Here is a 17,577-nt window from a genome sequence, read left to right as displayed (position 1 = left end):
AGGGTCATAAGTGACTGTGACGGTAAACTATCGCTCTTTGTCTTTCTCAATCTGACTGCAGTCTTTCACATGACACCGTCCACCTCCAGTGCCTCTTCTCTGCCCTCCAATTGAGTGGCACTGCCCTTATCTAGTGCCATTCATATCTATTCATTTGTAATCAGAGTGTGACCTGCAGCAACTGTTCTGACTCCTACACTGTTATCTCTGATGTCCCCCAAGAATTTATTGACCTCTGCCGTTTCTCTTCTGCATGCTGCCCCTGACAGAAACACATTGTCAGGTTCCACACGTACATTGATGTCACCCAGCTCTCCCACAGATCACAGTCTTTGCTTGAGGCCTTGAGAAGAGAATTACACAGTTATCTGACAAGCAAAACTTGTGGACGAGACGAAAACGGCAGGGGGTAGAACTAAATGAGTTGCTCTTGTAGAGTTAACGTGGACAAGGATGGGCTGAATGGCCTTGTATACTGCAAGCCTACAGCTTGTCCAATATCCAGTTTTGGATGAGCAGAAATTTATTAGGAAGGCTGCACCAACTCCATCCGTTCTCCATAGCAACGGTCTGAGGCAGACTGTTCACATCCTTGGTATCCTATTTGACCCTGAGATGAACTCCCAATCGCATATCCTCTCTGTCACTCTGTCAGTTTCTATTCATGTCACCCTACTCCATCACTACATCAATTCATCTGCTGTTGAAACCCTCATCTGTGCCTTTATTACTCGTAGACTTAACTGTTTCAATATTGACCTGACAGTTCTCCCTACGCAAAGTTTAAGCTCATCCAAACAAATGCTGCCTATATCCTAATAATTACAAGTATGGTTCACCTATCAATCTGTGCTCACTGACCTACATTGCCTCCCAGTCTGGCAATGCCACAGTTTTAAAGTCCTCCTCCTTGTTTTCCAATTCTTCCATGGCCTCGCCCTTTCCAATCTTCTCCAAACCTACAGTCCACCAACCTGTGCACTTCTCCAAAACTGACCTCTTTGCACATCCCAGTTTTAATTGCTCCACTGTTGAGGATTGTACTTCATTTGCCTAGGCCCTCAGCCCTGGAATTCTAAATCCCAATCACTTACACACAGTTACGAGTGGTGTGCCTCAGGGATCTGTTTTGGGGCCACTGCTGTTTGTAATTTTTATTAATGATCTGGATGAGGGTATAGTTGGGTGGATTAGTAAATTTGCTGGTGACACCAAAGTCGGAGGTATGGTAGATTGTGAGGAAGGGTGTCATAGTTTGCAGGGAGACTTGGACAGGTTGCAGAGCTGGGCCGAGAGGTGGCGGATGGAGTTTAATGTGGAAAAGTGTGAGGTAATTCACTTTGGCAGGAATAACAGATGTGTCGAGTATAGGGCTAACGGGAGGACTCTGAATAGTGTGGATGAACAGAGGGATCTAGGCGTATGTGTACATAGATCCCTGAAAGTTGGGAATCAAGTAGATAAGGTTGTTAAGAAGGCATACGGTGTCTTGGCGTTTATTGGTAGGCGGATTGAATTTAGGAGTCGCAGCGTCATGTTGCAACTGTACACAACTCTGGTGCGGCAGCACTTGGAGTATTGTGTGCAGTTCTGGTCCCCACATTATAGGAAGGATGTGGAGGCTTTGGAGAGGGTGCAGAGGAGGTTTACCAGGATGTTGCCTGGTATGGAGGGGAGGTCCTATGAGGAGAGACTGAGGGATTTGGGGTTGTTTTCGTTAGAAAGAAGGCGGCTAAGAGGGGATCTTATTGAAACATGTAAGATGATTAGAGGTTTAGATAGGGTGGACAGTGATAGCCTTTTTCCTCGGATGGAGAAAGCTAGCACGAGGCTTTAAATTAAGGGGGGGTAGTTATAGGACGGATGTCAGGGGTAGGTTCTTTACCCAGAGGGTGGTGAGGGATTGGAATGCCCTGCCTGCTGCAGTTGTAAATGCGCCTAGTTTGGGGGCGTTTAAGAGATCCGTGGATAGGTTTATGGATGGAAAGGGATTGGTTTAGGTTAGAGGGTCATTGTTTTTTAACTGGTCAGCGCAACATCGTGGGCCGAAGGGCCTGTTCTGCGCTGTAATGTTCTATGTTCTATACACATCGTGGTACCATCAAGGATCACTGGGTGCTTCCTATTCAATAGTAATTTACAGTAGTATAGTGCCTTGAACATATTGAAAAAAACATTTCCAGGCATTTCCAACAGGCATTAGCAAGGAGTGAACATGAGCTTAATGTGCAGAAGATTAGAAGCAAACATACAAATTGGGAGCACGCGTAGGCCATTCAGTCCCTTGAACTTGTTCCACCATTCAATAAGATCATGGCTGGTCTGCTTGTGGCCTCAACTCCACATTCCTGACTCTTCCTGTTAGCCTTTGTCTCCCTCTCATGTTAGTCAATAATCTATCTGTCTCTCTTTTTTTAAATATTCAATGACCCTGCCTTCACTGCTGTCTGTGAAGAGAGTTCCTAAGACCCTCTGAGAGAAAATCTTCTTTATCTCACCTCCTCCTTAAATGCAAGACCCCTTATTTTTAAACCTTGTCTTCTAGTTCCAGTCTCTCCTATCTGGGAAAACATGCTTTCAAGTCTCCTCAGGATCTTTTATATTTTACTAAGATCACCTCTCGTTCTTCTAAATAGCAATGCGTTCAGGTCCAACTAGGTTCTACTTTTCTTCCAAATTAACACCTTCATCCCAGGAATCAGTTGAGTGAATTTTCTATGGACTGCTTCTAATGCAATAACATCCTAAGCAATGCCCAAATGTTTTGATTTAATAGGTGGGTTTTAAAGGAGAAGTGGGAAATGGAAATCTTTCATTATGTGTACACTCCTTCCTTCCCGTTAGCTAATTCTTAATACTGGGTAAGTTATCTTTACTTTATCAAAAGGCTTTCTAGTGAAAACACTACAGGATGTGGTTTGCCTGTTTCATTTTTTGGGGCGGGGGTGGGGGGTTTATCACCTCAGAAAATTACAGGACTAGGCAGAGACAAGGTTTACCTCTAAAATCATGCTAACTCTCACTTAGGGTTGCATTTTTATTTCTGATTATTGATGCACATTGCATTTTCACAGAGCATATGAAGTTACAACGTGAACAATGAAAACTAAATTAACCTTCAAATAACAAGCAGCATGAGTATTTTAAGGGAAGGAATATTAAAACAGGATTCGTTGTATTTGAGTCAAATTATCATAAATGTGGCACTTTTTTTTGAAGGAGTTATCATTAATCCTGATACTTGTTTTACATGTGAAATCCTTTAGTTGGTTACAGGGCCCAAATGCAGCGCACAAACGGCCATTGAAGATACTGATTCCAATTGCACACTGCAATGCCAGATGCTTTTAGAAGTTCAGACTTTCTGTGTTGGAAATTTACACCCAGTTTGTCAATTGTTTCTAATGATTTGTATAGGATATCCCAACGGGTTGGAGGGAATTACAGGATAATTGCCAGCAATCGAGATGGAGTTCGATTCTGCTCTTTCAGGATCTGTTCCGGCCTAATTCCACAGGGATTCTAAAGAGCCATTACATAACCCTGCTGTAATCCTATCCAAATCTTGCCAATAACCTCCTGGACTTCTAACCTCATGGGAAGCTTGCGGATTTAGTGACAGCACACCGCCTTTGAATCTGAGCACACCACAGCATTTTCGAATGGGATGCATAGTATAAGAATAGACAACGATAGATAATATCAAACCTGCTGTCTTCTTCCCTTCGTCTAGTCTAGAGGTGACTAGATCCTTTTATGTAAGGTTACAAATTTACTCATTCCTTGAAATTGCTACCAGGCTGTCAAATTTGAGACTTTGTTCCTGGGTTGTCACATGCCCACACTTCTCTGCTCACTTTGTGCACGCTAAGAATTGTGATTAACTTTAAATAACGATGCAGAGACCAGATTGCTGTCCAAAATTGGAAACCAAACTGGAAAATTCTCAAAATACACAGCAGTCTATAGAAAGACAGGTTAACATTTTGAGCATAATTGTTCATTAAAGACAAAAGAACATTTTAATAGGGTGTGGAAAATAAGACAGGTGTTGATTGGTATTTCAATGACAGTGAGAAAGGACAATAACACCTCCACGATCATCCTCAAAGCCAGTGCCCCACAAGATCTACAAACTCCTTCAGTTTCTTGCCTGCTAAAATGCTTCTTCCTTAACCTTTACAAAAGCAAAATGCAGAGAATGCTCAGCAGGTCAAACAGTGTCTGAGGAGAGAGAAACAGAGTTAACGTTTCAGGTCAATGACCTTGTTTAACTTTTCAATTTTTAGTGCTAACCTGGCAAGTATAATAGCTGAAAGGTTAACTATCTATTCTCTTTAACACTAATGGACCCATTGTGTAGTTCCAGGATTTTCTGTCTTCTAACCTTTTCAGCTTTATCGATACATGTTAAGATGCGTATTTATACCACATAATTTGCTTGACTCAATCATGTGAGCAGATTTCTTATACAAACAAACTAATTTTCATCACACCGTTCGGTACTGGGGAAGTTGCTGGAGTCTATTATCGATTGTATTCACTGGGGTTTAGAAGTGTGAGAGTGGATCTCGTAGAAGCATATAAAATTCTAACAGGGTTAGACAGGTTAGATTCAGAACAAACATTCCGAATGGTGAGGGAATCCAGAACTGAGGGTCACAGTTTAAGGATAAGTCCTTTTAGGACTGAAGTGAGGAGAAATTTCTTTATCCAAAGGGCGGCAAATGTGTGGAATTCACTCCCACAGAAAGTAATTGAGGCTTCAACATTGTCTGATTTCAAGAAGAAGTTGGATGTAGATCTTGGGGCTAAAGGGATGTGAGGGGAAGGGGGGAATCAGGATATTGAATTTGATGATCAGCCATGATTGAAATGAATGGCGGACAGGCTCAAAGGGCCAAATGGCCTCCTCCTGCTTCTAGTTTCTATGTTTCAGTCTCATTTTACCATTGACTGTATAATTTCATCATTCCTGAGGAATGTAGTTTTGCTTATCATGGGGACACAGAACTGGCCGACAAATGTATTGGACTCCAGCGATGCAGGGATTGATGGCATAAAGGTGGGAGGAAGTGTCATCAGCAGCATCACAGTGCCAACAATACCATATTTATAGCTACAAATGATAAAGACTTGCAAAATTTAATCCATACACCTCAGCCTTCAACACCATTATTCTCAGTGTGAAGATGGGATTTGTCTCCACAAGGACTGTGCAGTGGTCATGTCTATTAATACTACCGTGGACAGATATTTATAGCTACAAATGATAAAGACTTGCAAAATTTAATCCATACACCTCAGCCTTCAACACCATTATTCCTAAGAAACTCATCCTGGAGCCTGAACTTCCTAACCCACAAACCACAATCAGTGAGGATAGGCAGCAACATCCACGATCATCCTCAATGCCAGTGCCCCACAAGGCTGTGTCCTCACCTTCCTACTATATTTGTACACCTATGACTGCGTGGCCAAATTCCCCTCCAACTTGATTTTTAAGTTTGCTGATGACACCACTGTACTGGGTCAGATCTCAAACAGTGGTGCAACAGAGTACAGGAATGAGATAAGGAATCTGGTGAACTGGCACAGCAACAATAATCTCTCCCTCAATGTCAACAAAGTGAAGAAGATTGTCATTGAATTCAGGAAGCGTAGTGGAGAACATGCCCTTGTCTACGTCATTGGGGACGAAGTAAAAATGATCAAGAGCTTCACATTTTTGGGTGTCCAGATCACCAACAACCTGTCCTGGCCTCCCCCGTGCCGATGCTATCGTTAAGAAATCCCACTAATGCCCCTCCTTTCTCAGAAGACTAAGGAAATTTGGCACGTGAACTACGACTCTCTCTAACTTTAACTTCTACAGATGCACCATAGAAAGCATTTTTTCTGGTTGTATCACAGCTTGATATGGCTCCTGCTCTTCCCAAGACCAGAGAGGGTGCCCCGGCCATCATTCCCTGAATGTAGCCCAGTCCGTTACGCAAACCAGCCTCCCATCCATTGATTCTGTCTACAATTCCCATTGCCTCGGAAAAACAGCCAACATAACTAAGGACTTCATGCAACGCAGGCACACTGTCTTCCACCACCTTCCATCAGGAAAAAGATACACAAGTCTGAGGTCACGTACCAATTGACTCAAGAACAGCATCTTCCCTGCTGCCATCAGACTTTTGAATGGGCCTACCTCGCACTAAGTTGATCTTTCTCTACACCCTAGCTATGACTGTAATACTACATTCTGCACTCTTGTTTCCTTCTTTATGAATGGCATGCTTTGTATAGTACGCAAGAAACAATACTTCTCACTGTATGTTAAAACATTTGTAATAAATCAAGACAATCAAATTAATACTCAACTGTAGGAAAATGTACACAGAGGTAATGACAAAGAGAAAGGACATTGGAGTATGTACCATCAGAGTAAATGGAAGCAAGTTAGAACATGTCAATCAGTTGAGCTATTGAGAAAGCATAGTAACATCCGATGTCAAAAGCAGCACTGAAATCTGAAACAGATTAGATAAGCCAAAATCTTTTTACAAAATTGAGTAACATTCTAAAGATGTCAGCTTGAGATTTGAACGGAAATACATGTACTAAAATGTTATGTGTGGCTAGTAATGAATTATGGATGTGAAGTTAGTGCATTGGGAAAGAGAAAGAAACTCAACAGCTTTGAAATTTGGTGCTTAAAAAAGATCCTAGGGGTAAGCTGGGTCGTGCAAAAAAGCAATGAATGGAACTGGAAGAACAAGAGGACTCCGAATAATATCAAAAGAAAACAAATGAAGTTCTATGGACACACTATCCGTGTAGAGGAGTTGGATTGCAAATCACGTGAAGCATTAATGGAAGAAAAAGAGGAGGCTGACAGTGAAGGAAACAGCTTCACAACATTAAAGATTGGCTTAACCAGAACTCCAACAGCAAAGTCATCCATGTTGTTGCAATCAGAAAGCGCCTATGCCACTCTGCATGGCCTTTGACAGCAATGCACAGTAGGCAGGGGTCTTGCTGTGGAGAAGAGCAGAACAAGTTTTTGAGCTTGATGTAGCAAGGATTCATAATACATCTAGTATTACTACTTGGAGCTGAAGGAAATCTTGCTGCAGTTTGTCACACAGTAGTTTTGCTTCATCAAACCCTATGGAGAAGGCTGAATGATGAATTACAAGAGGTTATTGAGATTGAAATGGAAACAAACCACCAGTTCTATGTACTACCCACTGTGAACCATCTCTGAATTGCTCCCAACCTACATACATCCTTCCTTAAATAAGGTGACCAATACCAATAAGGTACCAACACAGTACTCCATATGTGGTCTCACTAGTGCCTTGCACAATTGAAGCATAACCTCCCTACTGTTGTATTCAATTCTCCTTGCAATAAATAATATTCCATTAGCTTCCCTGAATACTTTTTGTACCTGCAGCTTAGTCTTTTGTGATTCACTTATTAGGGCACCCAGATCCTCTGCATCTGAGAACTCTGCAATTTCTCAACATTTAGGTACAATGCTTTTTTTATTCTTCCTGCCAAAATGGACAATTTCACATTTTGCCACATTATACTCCATTTGCCAGGTCTTTGCTCACTCAATCGGTTGATATCCCTTTGTAGCTTTCTTATGCCACTTCACAACTTACTTTCCTACCTATCATTGTATCATCAGCAAATTTGGCAGCCATTCCTTCATCCAAGTCACATATAAGTTGTGAATTGAGGACCCAGCACTGAAACTTTGTAGCACACCACTCTTTACATCTTGTCAACCTGAAAATACCCATTTATGCCCTTTCTCTGCTTTCAGTTAATCTGTGAATCTTCAACATGTTTCTTCCTATAACATGAGTTTTTATTTTCTGCAATAAAAGAATTGGTCTGTCATGTTGCACTTGCCCATTCCACTATTGACCATTTACTGCTTTTGCTCCATAAGTATGTTCTTACCGGGCATCTCCATAACTTTCTTTTTGACTCTTTCATAATTGCACAAACTTTTCAAAACTATCATTCTCATTATAAAAATCTCCAAAGGCGGAAGGACCCATTCATGGGATGGTGAAAAGGGCATATGGGACACTTGCCTTTATCAATCGAGACATAGATTACAAAAGCAGGGAAGGCATGTTGGAGTCGTATGGAACTTTGGTGAGGCCACAGCTGGAGAGCTGTGCATTTCTGGTCGCCACATTTTCAGAAGAATGTGATTGAACTGGAGGGGATACAGAGGAGATTCACCAGGATGCTGCCTGGGATGGAACATTTAAGTTATGAAGAGTGGTTGCGTAAGCAGAGCAGAGAAGACTGAGATAGTGTTCTGATTGAGGTGTATATGAGTATGAGGGACATGGACATGAGTGGATAAGGAGCAGCTGTTCCCCTTAGTTGAAGGGTCAGTCACAAGGGGACATCGGTTCAAGGTGAGGGGCAGGAGATTCAGGGGGAATGTGTGGAGAAATTTTTTTACCCACAGGATGGTGGCTGTCTGGAATGCACTACCTGGGAGGGTGATGGAGGCAGGTTACTTCACATCCTTTAAAAAGTATCTGGATGAGCACTTGGCACATCATAACATTCAGAGCAATGGACCAAGTCGTGGTGGATGGGATTAGGTGGGAGCTCGGTTGTTTCTAATGTGTCGGTGCCGACTCAATGGGCCAGAGGGCCTCTTCTGTGCTGTATGGCTCTATGATTGTATGGAAAGTAAAATACTATGGATGTTGGAATCTGAAACAAAAACAGAAGGAGCTGGAAAATCTCAGCAGGCCTGAGATTCTCGTCCTTTTTTTGTCTTTAGCTCTGATGAAAGGTCATCCTGATTCTCAACATTGGCTCTGTTCTTGCTCTGCAGATGCTGTCAGACCTGCTGAGATTTTCCAGCACTTTTGTTTTTGTTTCATCACCTTCATTGCCTGTTTGATTCTTGTGCTTGTTCACCTACGTGCGCTTTAATCATTCTTCTATGAATGTGCAACATCCCTCCCTAGGGCTGCATACTCAAATTGACTTGGGTTCCAGTTTCCATAGCCTATTACCTTTGCTCACTTTAAAATTATCTTTTGATTACATTTGTTTCTGTTCATAAACACTGACATTTTTCGGGGCAAAACGATGGGATCACAGAATTTGATCACCAAAGGACCAGTTAAAAAATTCCAAGCTGCTTTACCAAAGAACAATACAGCACAGGAACAGGCCCTTCGGCCCTCCAAGCCTGCGCCACTCATGCTTCGTTTGTATCCCTCCATTCCCAGTCTGTTCATCTGGCTATCCAGGTAAGTCTTAAACGGTCCCAGCGTGTCTGCCTTTACCACCTTGCTTGGCAGTGCATTCCAGGCCCCCACCACCCTCTGTGTAAAATACATCCCTCTGACATCTGTGTTAAACCTTGCCCCCCTCACCTTGAACCTGTGACCCCTTGTGTTCGTCACCTCCGACCTAGGAAAAAGTTTCCCACTATTCATTCCAATCTATGTCCTTCATAATTTTATACACCTCTATTAGGTCGCCCCTCATCCTCCATCTTTCCAGGGAGAACAACCCCAGTTTACCCAATCTCTCCTCATAGCTAAGACCCTCTATACCAGGCAATATCCTGGTAAACCTTTTCTGTACTCTTTCCAAAGCCTCCACGTCCTTCTGGTAGTGTGGCGAACAGAACTGGACGCAATATTCCAAATGTGGCCTAACCAACGTTCTATATAGCTGCAACATCATATGCCAACTTTTATACTCTATGCTCCATCCTATAAAGGTAAGCATGCTATATGCCTTCTTCATCACCTTCTCCACCTGTGTTGCCACCTTTAAGGATCTGTGGACCTGCACACCCAGGTCCCTCTGTGTGTCTATCATGAGAGTGAAGTTTGACGTTCATTCGTGCAGTAGCCATGTTTTGCTCTCAATCTAACACACGTATTATAAAGTTTGACATTGAATTAGCTTCATTTAAGACTTAGGACAAGTTTTAAAGTTTATTTATTAGGGTCACAAGTAGGCTTATAGTAACACTGCACTGAAGTTACCATGAAAATCCCCTAATCGCCACACTCCAGTGCCTGTTCGGGTACACTGAGGAAGAATTTATCGTGACCAATTCATCTAACCAGCACACTTTTCAGACTGGAGGAACCGGAGCACCCAGAGGAAACCCACGCAGACGTCGGGAGAACGAGCAGACACTGCACAGACGGTGGCCCAGGCCAGAAATTGAAACCCGCGTCCTGGTACTGTGAGGTAGCAGTGCTAACCACTGTGCCATCGTGCTGCTCTGGTAACAGTGACACTGCGTACCAAAATGATTCAGCTGTGTTCCAGTTAAATGCCACATTTTATGCTATCTCTTGGGGATGCAATAAGAACTTTAATCTGGGGATAAAATGTTTGTGAAATTACTTGTGAAAAATAGCAGGCAGTATTATTTTTGTAATCTGAAGATTTAGAATTGTTTTAGTGTAAGTCTAAATCTATTTGGGACAGAAAGTATATGTTGAAGAGTTAATTTATCTGTATTAATTTTTTCCAGAAATATGTCAACATTATTTGTTTTATTGCTGATTTTCTGGCCCGTTGACACCAATTATCATAATCATTTTATTTTAAATCAGTGTTGCAGTGATCTGATTTTATGCACTGCTGTGTAATATTCTTTGTACACTATATATCTCTACGTCTCTGTTGTTAAGTTGAGCAGTAGCTGTCCCTCTTGCTCCCTTTACACTTTTGCTGTACTTCCTCTTGACTGCCTTCCTTCCTCAAAAACCCTTTTGTTTGCGGGTATTGGTGGTGCACAGATGATCTTTCACCTCTCAGGTCTAGAGCCAGATTCATCCAGGCAGATTGGATAGCAGTTTCCATTCTCAGCTAATTCTAAGGATTCAATGTGATATCCACTCAGGCAGTCCTGGTGTGCATAGATTTACAACACACAAAAGCCTAGAAGTTGAACTAAGCAGACAATTTAACTAAAACCGTCAAGGTGACTGCTGTGGGATGTGGAACTACCTCAGTGAGGAGCTTTTTATTTGTTTGTATATTGTGGGAAAGGTTAGAAAAGCTGTATTTTTACCAGCCATTTTACCCATTAGCCTGCAAAGGCAGTATTGAACCTTATCTTTGAACCATTAAGGTTCTTGCTCATGGTTGGCTTCTGATGTTAGAATAAAGATCAATGGGACAAATCAGAGGGAGCTTTGCTTTGCACTTTGCTGTGTTATGTTTGAACTAAGAGTTGGTTTGTTCTGTTCTGGGTAAGGTTATTCATGAAGACCTGCCTTCTCAACTTTTCTCTCCCCTGAGGTGTGGTGGTCCTCAGGTTAAATCGCCAGTCAGTTATCCCCTCAAAGGGAAAAGCAGCCTATGGTCATTTGGGATTGTGGCGCCTTTAGCTTTCATTTGAAGTGGAGATATAAATTGTAATTTTCCAATTCAGGCATCTGACCCCTGCTGATCTGCAGGACTGTCCTAGTGCCATACTGAAGATAGGTTTTCTCAAAAGATCTGGTCAACATTGTTGGAAAGTTTAGATCCTCGGAGGTACTTCCTGCCTTGGTATTTCAAGTGTACCTAATTGCTCTTTTCCCTGGGAACATGAGGTCCAACAATAATTATACCAGTCACAAAATGATTTCACCATTATTTCTGTTCACATCCTTTTTTTCCCCATAAGGCAGAGTTGGAGTCAAATGGAATTCTGAGAAAGGATATATTTTGTTTTTGCTTGGTTCCACTGTTGACTATCTGGTTCCTTTGCATATCCCTTCAATGTTCCTAAGGGTATATATATTTGAGCTACTTTATCTATCTGCTGCCTCTAGAGAAGTCATCTGAAGATGTTGAATCAGCTTGCATGGATATGTTGATGAAATCCAGGTGCAGTGCTCCATCTTCGCTCTTGATGCTTCTACGTTGTTCAACCACTTATTAGTCATCCATTAGAACTGCAGTTACCTCCAGCTAAAAGTTGAAAAGGCCAAAATCATTGTCAGTGGCTGTTGTTGATGATCCAACTCATTCTCTTCTTACCTGTTGTTTCCGGTTGAGCACTACACCCTTATCCGTAGACCGAGCTGAATTCCGAAAGGAGCACAGCACTAAAAACCAGGTGTTTGCTCTCATCACCCGCATAGAAAATGACTTTCAAATGTGCCTGAAAACTGGAGTCATCTACCTCAATCTCACTGCAGCCTACAACACTTTGGCATAAAGGCCAATTGGTCAAGCTTTTTAGAGTCCTATCACGCTGGGTTGTTGACCATCACTTCTCTTCAAAACAGTCTATTTTGAGTACATATGGGACCCAGAGGCAACGAAATGGCCTGCCTCGAGGATCAGTACTGGGTCCCATCCTGTCCAACCTATACGACCTGCCTGCTACATGTAACCATAAGTTCATCAATACTGAAAATATCTGCTGTGCTTACCAAGCGAGAGAGTTAAGTGTTTTAATAATGATCTTAGTAAGCTGTCTGACCACTGTCAAAACTGGTGCCTTAAACCATGTGCTGTCAGAACCACATCTTGTGTCTACCACCTTGACAGTACAAGTCACCAAGAATTTGACATTTGCCTAAACGGCAGACACATCAAACACCACCTATTTATCTTGGTGCCATGTTAGACCACACACTGACATTCAAACCACTCTTCCAGAAAGCCACAGCTAAACTGAGGACTCAAACAATCTCATCAGCAAACTAGCAGAAATCTTTTGGGCAGCCAACTTTTTGGCTGTCTGCTACTTAATAGCTGCGTACTGCGCTTCTGCCTAGAAGAACCCTGCGCAGTGCAAACTAGTCAATGTCCAGCTGAATGAGACCATGAGAAACATTTCAAGAGCAATCTGGTCAACAAACTCAGGTTGGCTACCTGTGCTCTGCATCATTGCGCCACCACAAACTTGTTGTGAAGCACGATTGCTAGAAAGAGTTCACAAAAATTCTAATCTGCCACTGGTAGAAGACATCACCCACCCACCCAGCAAATGCCTCATTTCTCGGCGGCCAATCTAGTCCAACCTGCCCGAACCAGCCAGTTCTGCTATGGGCCTGTGGCACAATGCCAACAAATAGCCCAGAATCAGCACCTGGAGATGATCCCATGTTGGAAATCTCTGGCTTTGACTTCCTGTATGGCAAATGGATCAAATTGAAGAGTTGGACCCTGCCATAACAACCCCATCTGTTGGGGACATCGTGACTCACCTCTGTGCAGCTGTGGTGAAATGCAAATCATGGAACGTATAATCAATCAACAAGTGCCCCAAGCTGTGCTTCAGTGGCGGGCTCACTGCCCTCCATCAGACTGATGAGGATGTTGCCAATTGGTTAACAAATTTCATATTTGACATCTACCTGTTCATCAGTGGATACAATATTAGTAAAAGTGCAGCTATATGGTCAGCCTTATTTTCAGCATATTCGCATCTCCAAGATGAACGCAAGAAATTGCAATTGTAACATTTGTACCTAATATTAGAATAGCAAGAAATTGGTTGCACCAGTGCACATTTCACATCAACAGGTTTATGTCATTAAAGATATACAATCTGGGTTTTGGTATTTATGGAAGCTGTTTCTGAGAACACCAAGTGCAAAAACTGAAATTGACCAATAACTACTGTTGCATGTAATGGAAAGACAACAGCAGAAGCGACTGTCAAAATAGATGCTCTTTTTGTTCATTGAAATGAATCTGTGGTTTTCTCAATTTGATAACGGCAGATTTGCATTTGACGGTTTCTGATTATATTTGTAAACTAATAGAAAAATCAATGCATGATGCCAACTTTGGACTGAATTTCAGTGTTGGTTCCTCATTCTGCACAAAACCAAGAAATTGTCATGCCAACTGATTTATCAATATGTAAAGCATCCAGTAAACTTCCACATCTTTCACAAATGGTGCATCTTGCTGCCAAGTACAGAAATTCTACATGGAAAATATATTTTAAGAAAAAGCTTAAGGCACTTTACAAAGAAAGGCATTTACTATTGTGTTGTCTTGTAGTAATGACCCACGAATGAATGAGTGGACATATGTTCTGTTTTGAGTGGTAGCATTGAAGCAAAAATGAAATACTGTGAGAATTCCTGCTTTTCTCTGAATAGTGCCATGAAATAGTTTATACACACCTGAAAGAGTAGATGGGACCTCAGTTCAGACAAGCAGCCTTATCAACACCAGTATTTCTATGCAGAAAACTTTTCAGTGTTGCACAGGAGTGGTAGCCTGTGCGAGGCATCTTCAGACTTCTTCATCGGAAGAATCTTTCTTCAAATGGATGGGTAATTAAGGACTCCCCATCTAAATTCTAATTTTACATAGTTCATATCACATAAAAGTGCTGCATGTGATGAGTGCTTTAAATAATGCTCTTAAGAAAATAGATATTTATGTTTATGCTGCTCACAGCATTCATGTTCCCTTCCTGGGTAAGACGATCTGCAGTGCACACATGATGGCTCATCCTTGCACATTTTGTGGACCCTTAGGGAAGTCTTATATAGATCCTCAGAGATCTGCAGACCCCAGTTTGAGAACCGTTGGTCTAGACCATGCGTTCAAGTTTATAATGGGATGTGTTTACTGAGGGTACGTCCAACCAAACCAAATTGATTCTGGAGGTAGTCAAAGATGTCAGTGAATAGATGTGAATGGAAAAACAATAACGGGCATCGTTCATGGATTATGCAAAAAACCTAAAGATGGTTTCAGCCTCTGATTCTAGTGGCTCACCATGCTGGAAAGTGTGGATTTGCTTGTGGCAATAGGATCAAGCTTACCTCTGTTGCTTTCTGTGGTTAACTATCTATTAGGGCTCTCTTATTAAGGATGGCTGCTTTGGTAAGATGGGAACACAGTAAAAAGTCTGACAACACCAGGTTTTAGTCAGTAAAACTGTAACACCAGGTTATCTGTAACACCAGGTTACAGATAGTGCGACATGTCGCACTATCTGTAACCCCCGTGACTTGCCTGGGTTTGCAAAACCTCACTTACTGTACTGTCTGGAGACAATACACATCTCTTTAAACTGTGATCAGTGCTCCTTCCACTCACATTATCAGCCACTTCAGGTCTTGAACAGCAGGTTAGGTGTAAGGATTCACATTCTAATCAGTAATCTCTAAACTGTCTGTGCTTTATATGCTCTGTCTGAGGCCAGAACTCTCCATTCACCTGACGAAGGGGCTAACCCGAAAGCTTGCGAGTATATTATCAAATAAATAGGTTGGACTAAAACCTGGTGTTGTCAGACTTTTTACTGTGTTTACGCCAGTCCAACGCCAGCATACCCACATCATTGGTAAGATGGCAGACAGCTATGTGCACTTGTGAATCTGTATCTCAGCATGAACAAGCACCATTTACAAAAAAAAAGGGAAACATGAGGAAAAATAATTGAAATTCATTTGTCATTTTAGATTAAGTACAAAGAGAAAATAGTTCAAATTTTCAATATTAGTTATGAGTATGGAATTGGTAGATTTCTTGCCATGATGTGAACATTGTTGTAAAAATACAAACTATGGGTAGGATATTTTTAAAACTTAGTTTATTTTTTAATTCATTGGGTGGCACAGTGATTAGCACTATTGCCTCACAGAATCAGGGACTTGGGTTCGATTCCCGGCATGGTTCATTGTCTGTGCAGAGTCTGTACATTCTCTCTGTCTCTGCATGGGTTTTCTCTGGGTGTTCCAACTTTCTCCGGCAGTCCAAAGATGTGTGGGTGAAGCAAATTGGCAATGCTAAATTGCCCCTTAATGTATGGGGGCTGCCTCAGGTAAATACATGGAGTTATGGGGATAGGACATGGGTGGTTCAGTGCAGACTCAATGGACCGAATGGCTTCCTTCTGCACCATAGGATTCTATGATTCCATGACTGTTGATTCTGGAAAAGTGCAGCATAGCCTGTTTCAATGAAGCAGTATCTGGTGTTTAGACCATATGTTGGTTTTCAGAGATTAAGAACCAGCCATTTTATTTAATCCTTCCTCTGTTACTTTATTTTCTCTTTAGTTGAAATTTAAGTGAGAGTTCTCTGAATGGTATTGTGTCCTTAGGATGATTGCTGCATGTTCTCCTCAAGCCATTCTATTCACTTATTAAAATTATGTCATTCCAGCCAGTCATTCATGTGTGTGTTGAATGATTTGAACACATGCATGAAAGGTATCAAATATCACAATTTTTTGCCAAGTTAGGGACTGTAACAAACCGAAATGAGAAAGTATTTGGTAGATTGCAGGAAAACATCAGTGGGTTATGGAAAGCACTGTTCCATGCAAGTAAACATAAAGAGCTATGTTTTCAAGGAGAAGAGCACAGAGTGGAAATCTAGTCTTTATGATTAAATTGTCAGTGGAGGATTAGCCAAATCTAGGATATGTAATACTGTACACAGATTTCTGAACGCAATAGCCAGACAAGAGCAATAAGGATTCTGGGTTTATTATAAGGAGATTTTTAATTTTTTTTATGGGATGTGGGCATTGATCTATGGCTAGCAATTATTGCCCATTTCTATTTCCCCTTCAATTGAGTAGCTTGCTAGACCATTGCAGAGGGCAATAAAAGAGTCATAAGTAGGCCAAACCAGATTAGGATGGCAATTTCCTTTGTCAAAGAGTATTACTGAACCAGGTGAGAGTTTTAATTCCCCTTGCTGGCATGTTGGGATTTGAACCCGTGTCTCCAGAGCATTAGCCCGGGCCTCTGAATTACAAGTCCAGTGACATCATCACTACACCATAGTTTCCCCTTAGCAATTGAGTAGAAGAGCCAAGGTAATGAATATGTACAATTGGTGAGGGCACAGTTGCCATAGTGTATAGTTTTGGGCATTCTGTATAGAAAATGTATCAGAGCAATGGAAAATACCAGGGATCAGAGGATATCATTGCAGTAAAAAAACTAGGATTGTATTTGCTGGAACAGATGAGATTTAGGGGAAATGTGACAGAAATGTTAAAATCTTCACATTTGCACAGGATATATGATGAAAGATTATTTCCATTGATTAGTGAATCACTTAAACAAGATCAAGATCTGAAGATTGGTGCTAAAGATAGGAAAGGGTGGGGGGTGATGAGAGATGCAGATGCTAGATTTGCTTTAGTAGATTTAAAAGACTTATTCGGATATGAAATGTATTACCACAAGCAGCTTTTGAAGCTTGAGTCAATCACAATATTTTAAGAAGAAATTTTGGAAATGTCTTAAAGGGCATTGGGAAGGTAGAACTTAAAGTAATGAAAAACAAAAATGCTGCAAACACTCAGCATTTGTAGAGAGAATCAGAGTTACTATTTCCAGTCAATTAACTTTCATTTCTCTTCTCCATCGATTCTCCCTCAGCTGAATGTTTGTGGCATTTTAAGTTTTTATTTTGGGATTTCTAGCAACCGCAATATTTTGCTTCAGTGATTAATGTAGATAGTTCATGCAAGGCTGACATTGGCAAAGATGCAAAGGTCTTCCTTTGCTGCCATTTCTAATCCAATAAAAAAATTAAAACCTCCGACCGAATGGGCTAAGAGTTTTAAGTTTG

The 17,577-nt window shown here is 41.5% G+C and overlaps 1 protein-coding gene across 2 annotated transcripts in view; it reads left to right on the top strand.

Moving 5' to 3' along the window:
- zdhhc15b (zDHHC palmitoyltransferase 15b) overlaps positions 1 to 17,577 on the top strand; it is a 59,092-nt gene that overhangs the window by 2,520 nt on the left and 38,995 nt on the right. The gene's annotated exons all lie outside the window — the stretch shown is intronic.

Source organism: Carcharhinus amblyrhynchos, chromosome 4 (assembly GCF_965287045.1).
Source record: "Carcharhinus amblyrhynchos chromosome 4, sCarAmb.v2.hapA, whole genome shotgun sequence".
Classification (NCBI taxonomy): Eukaryota; Metazoa; Chordata; class Chondrichthyes; order Carcharhiniformes; family Carcharhinidae; genus Carcharhinus; species Carcharhinus amblyrhynchos.
The sequence above is the reverse complement of the archived record's forward strand: the minus strand, read 5'-3'. Positions and strand labels throughout refer to the sequence as shown.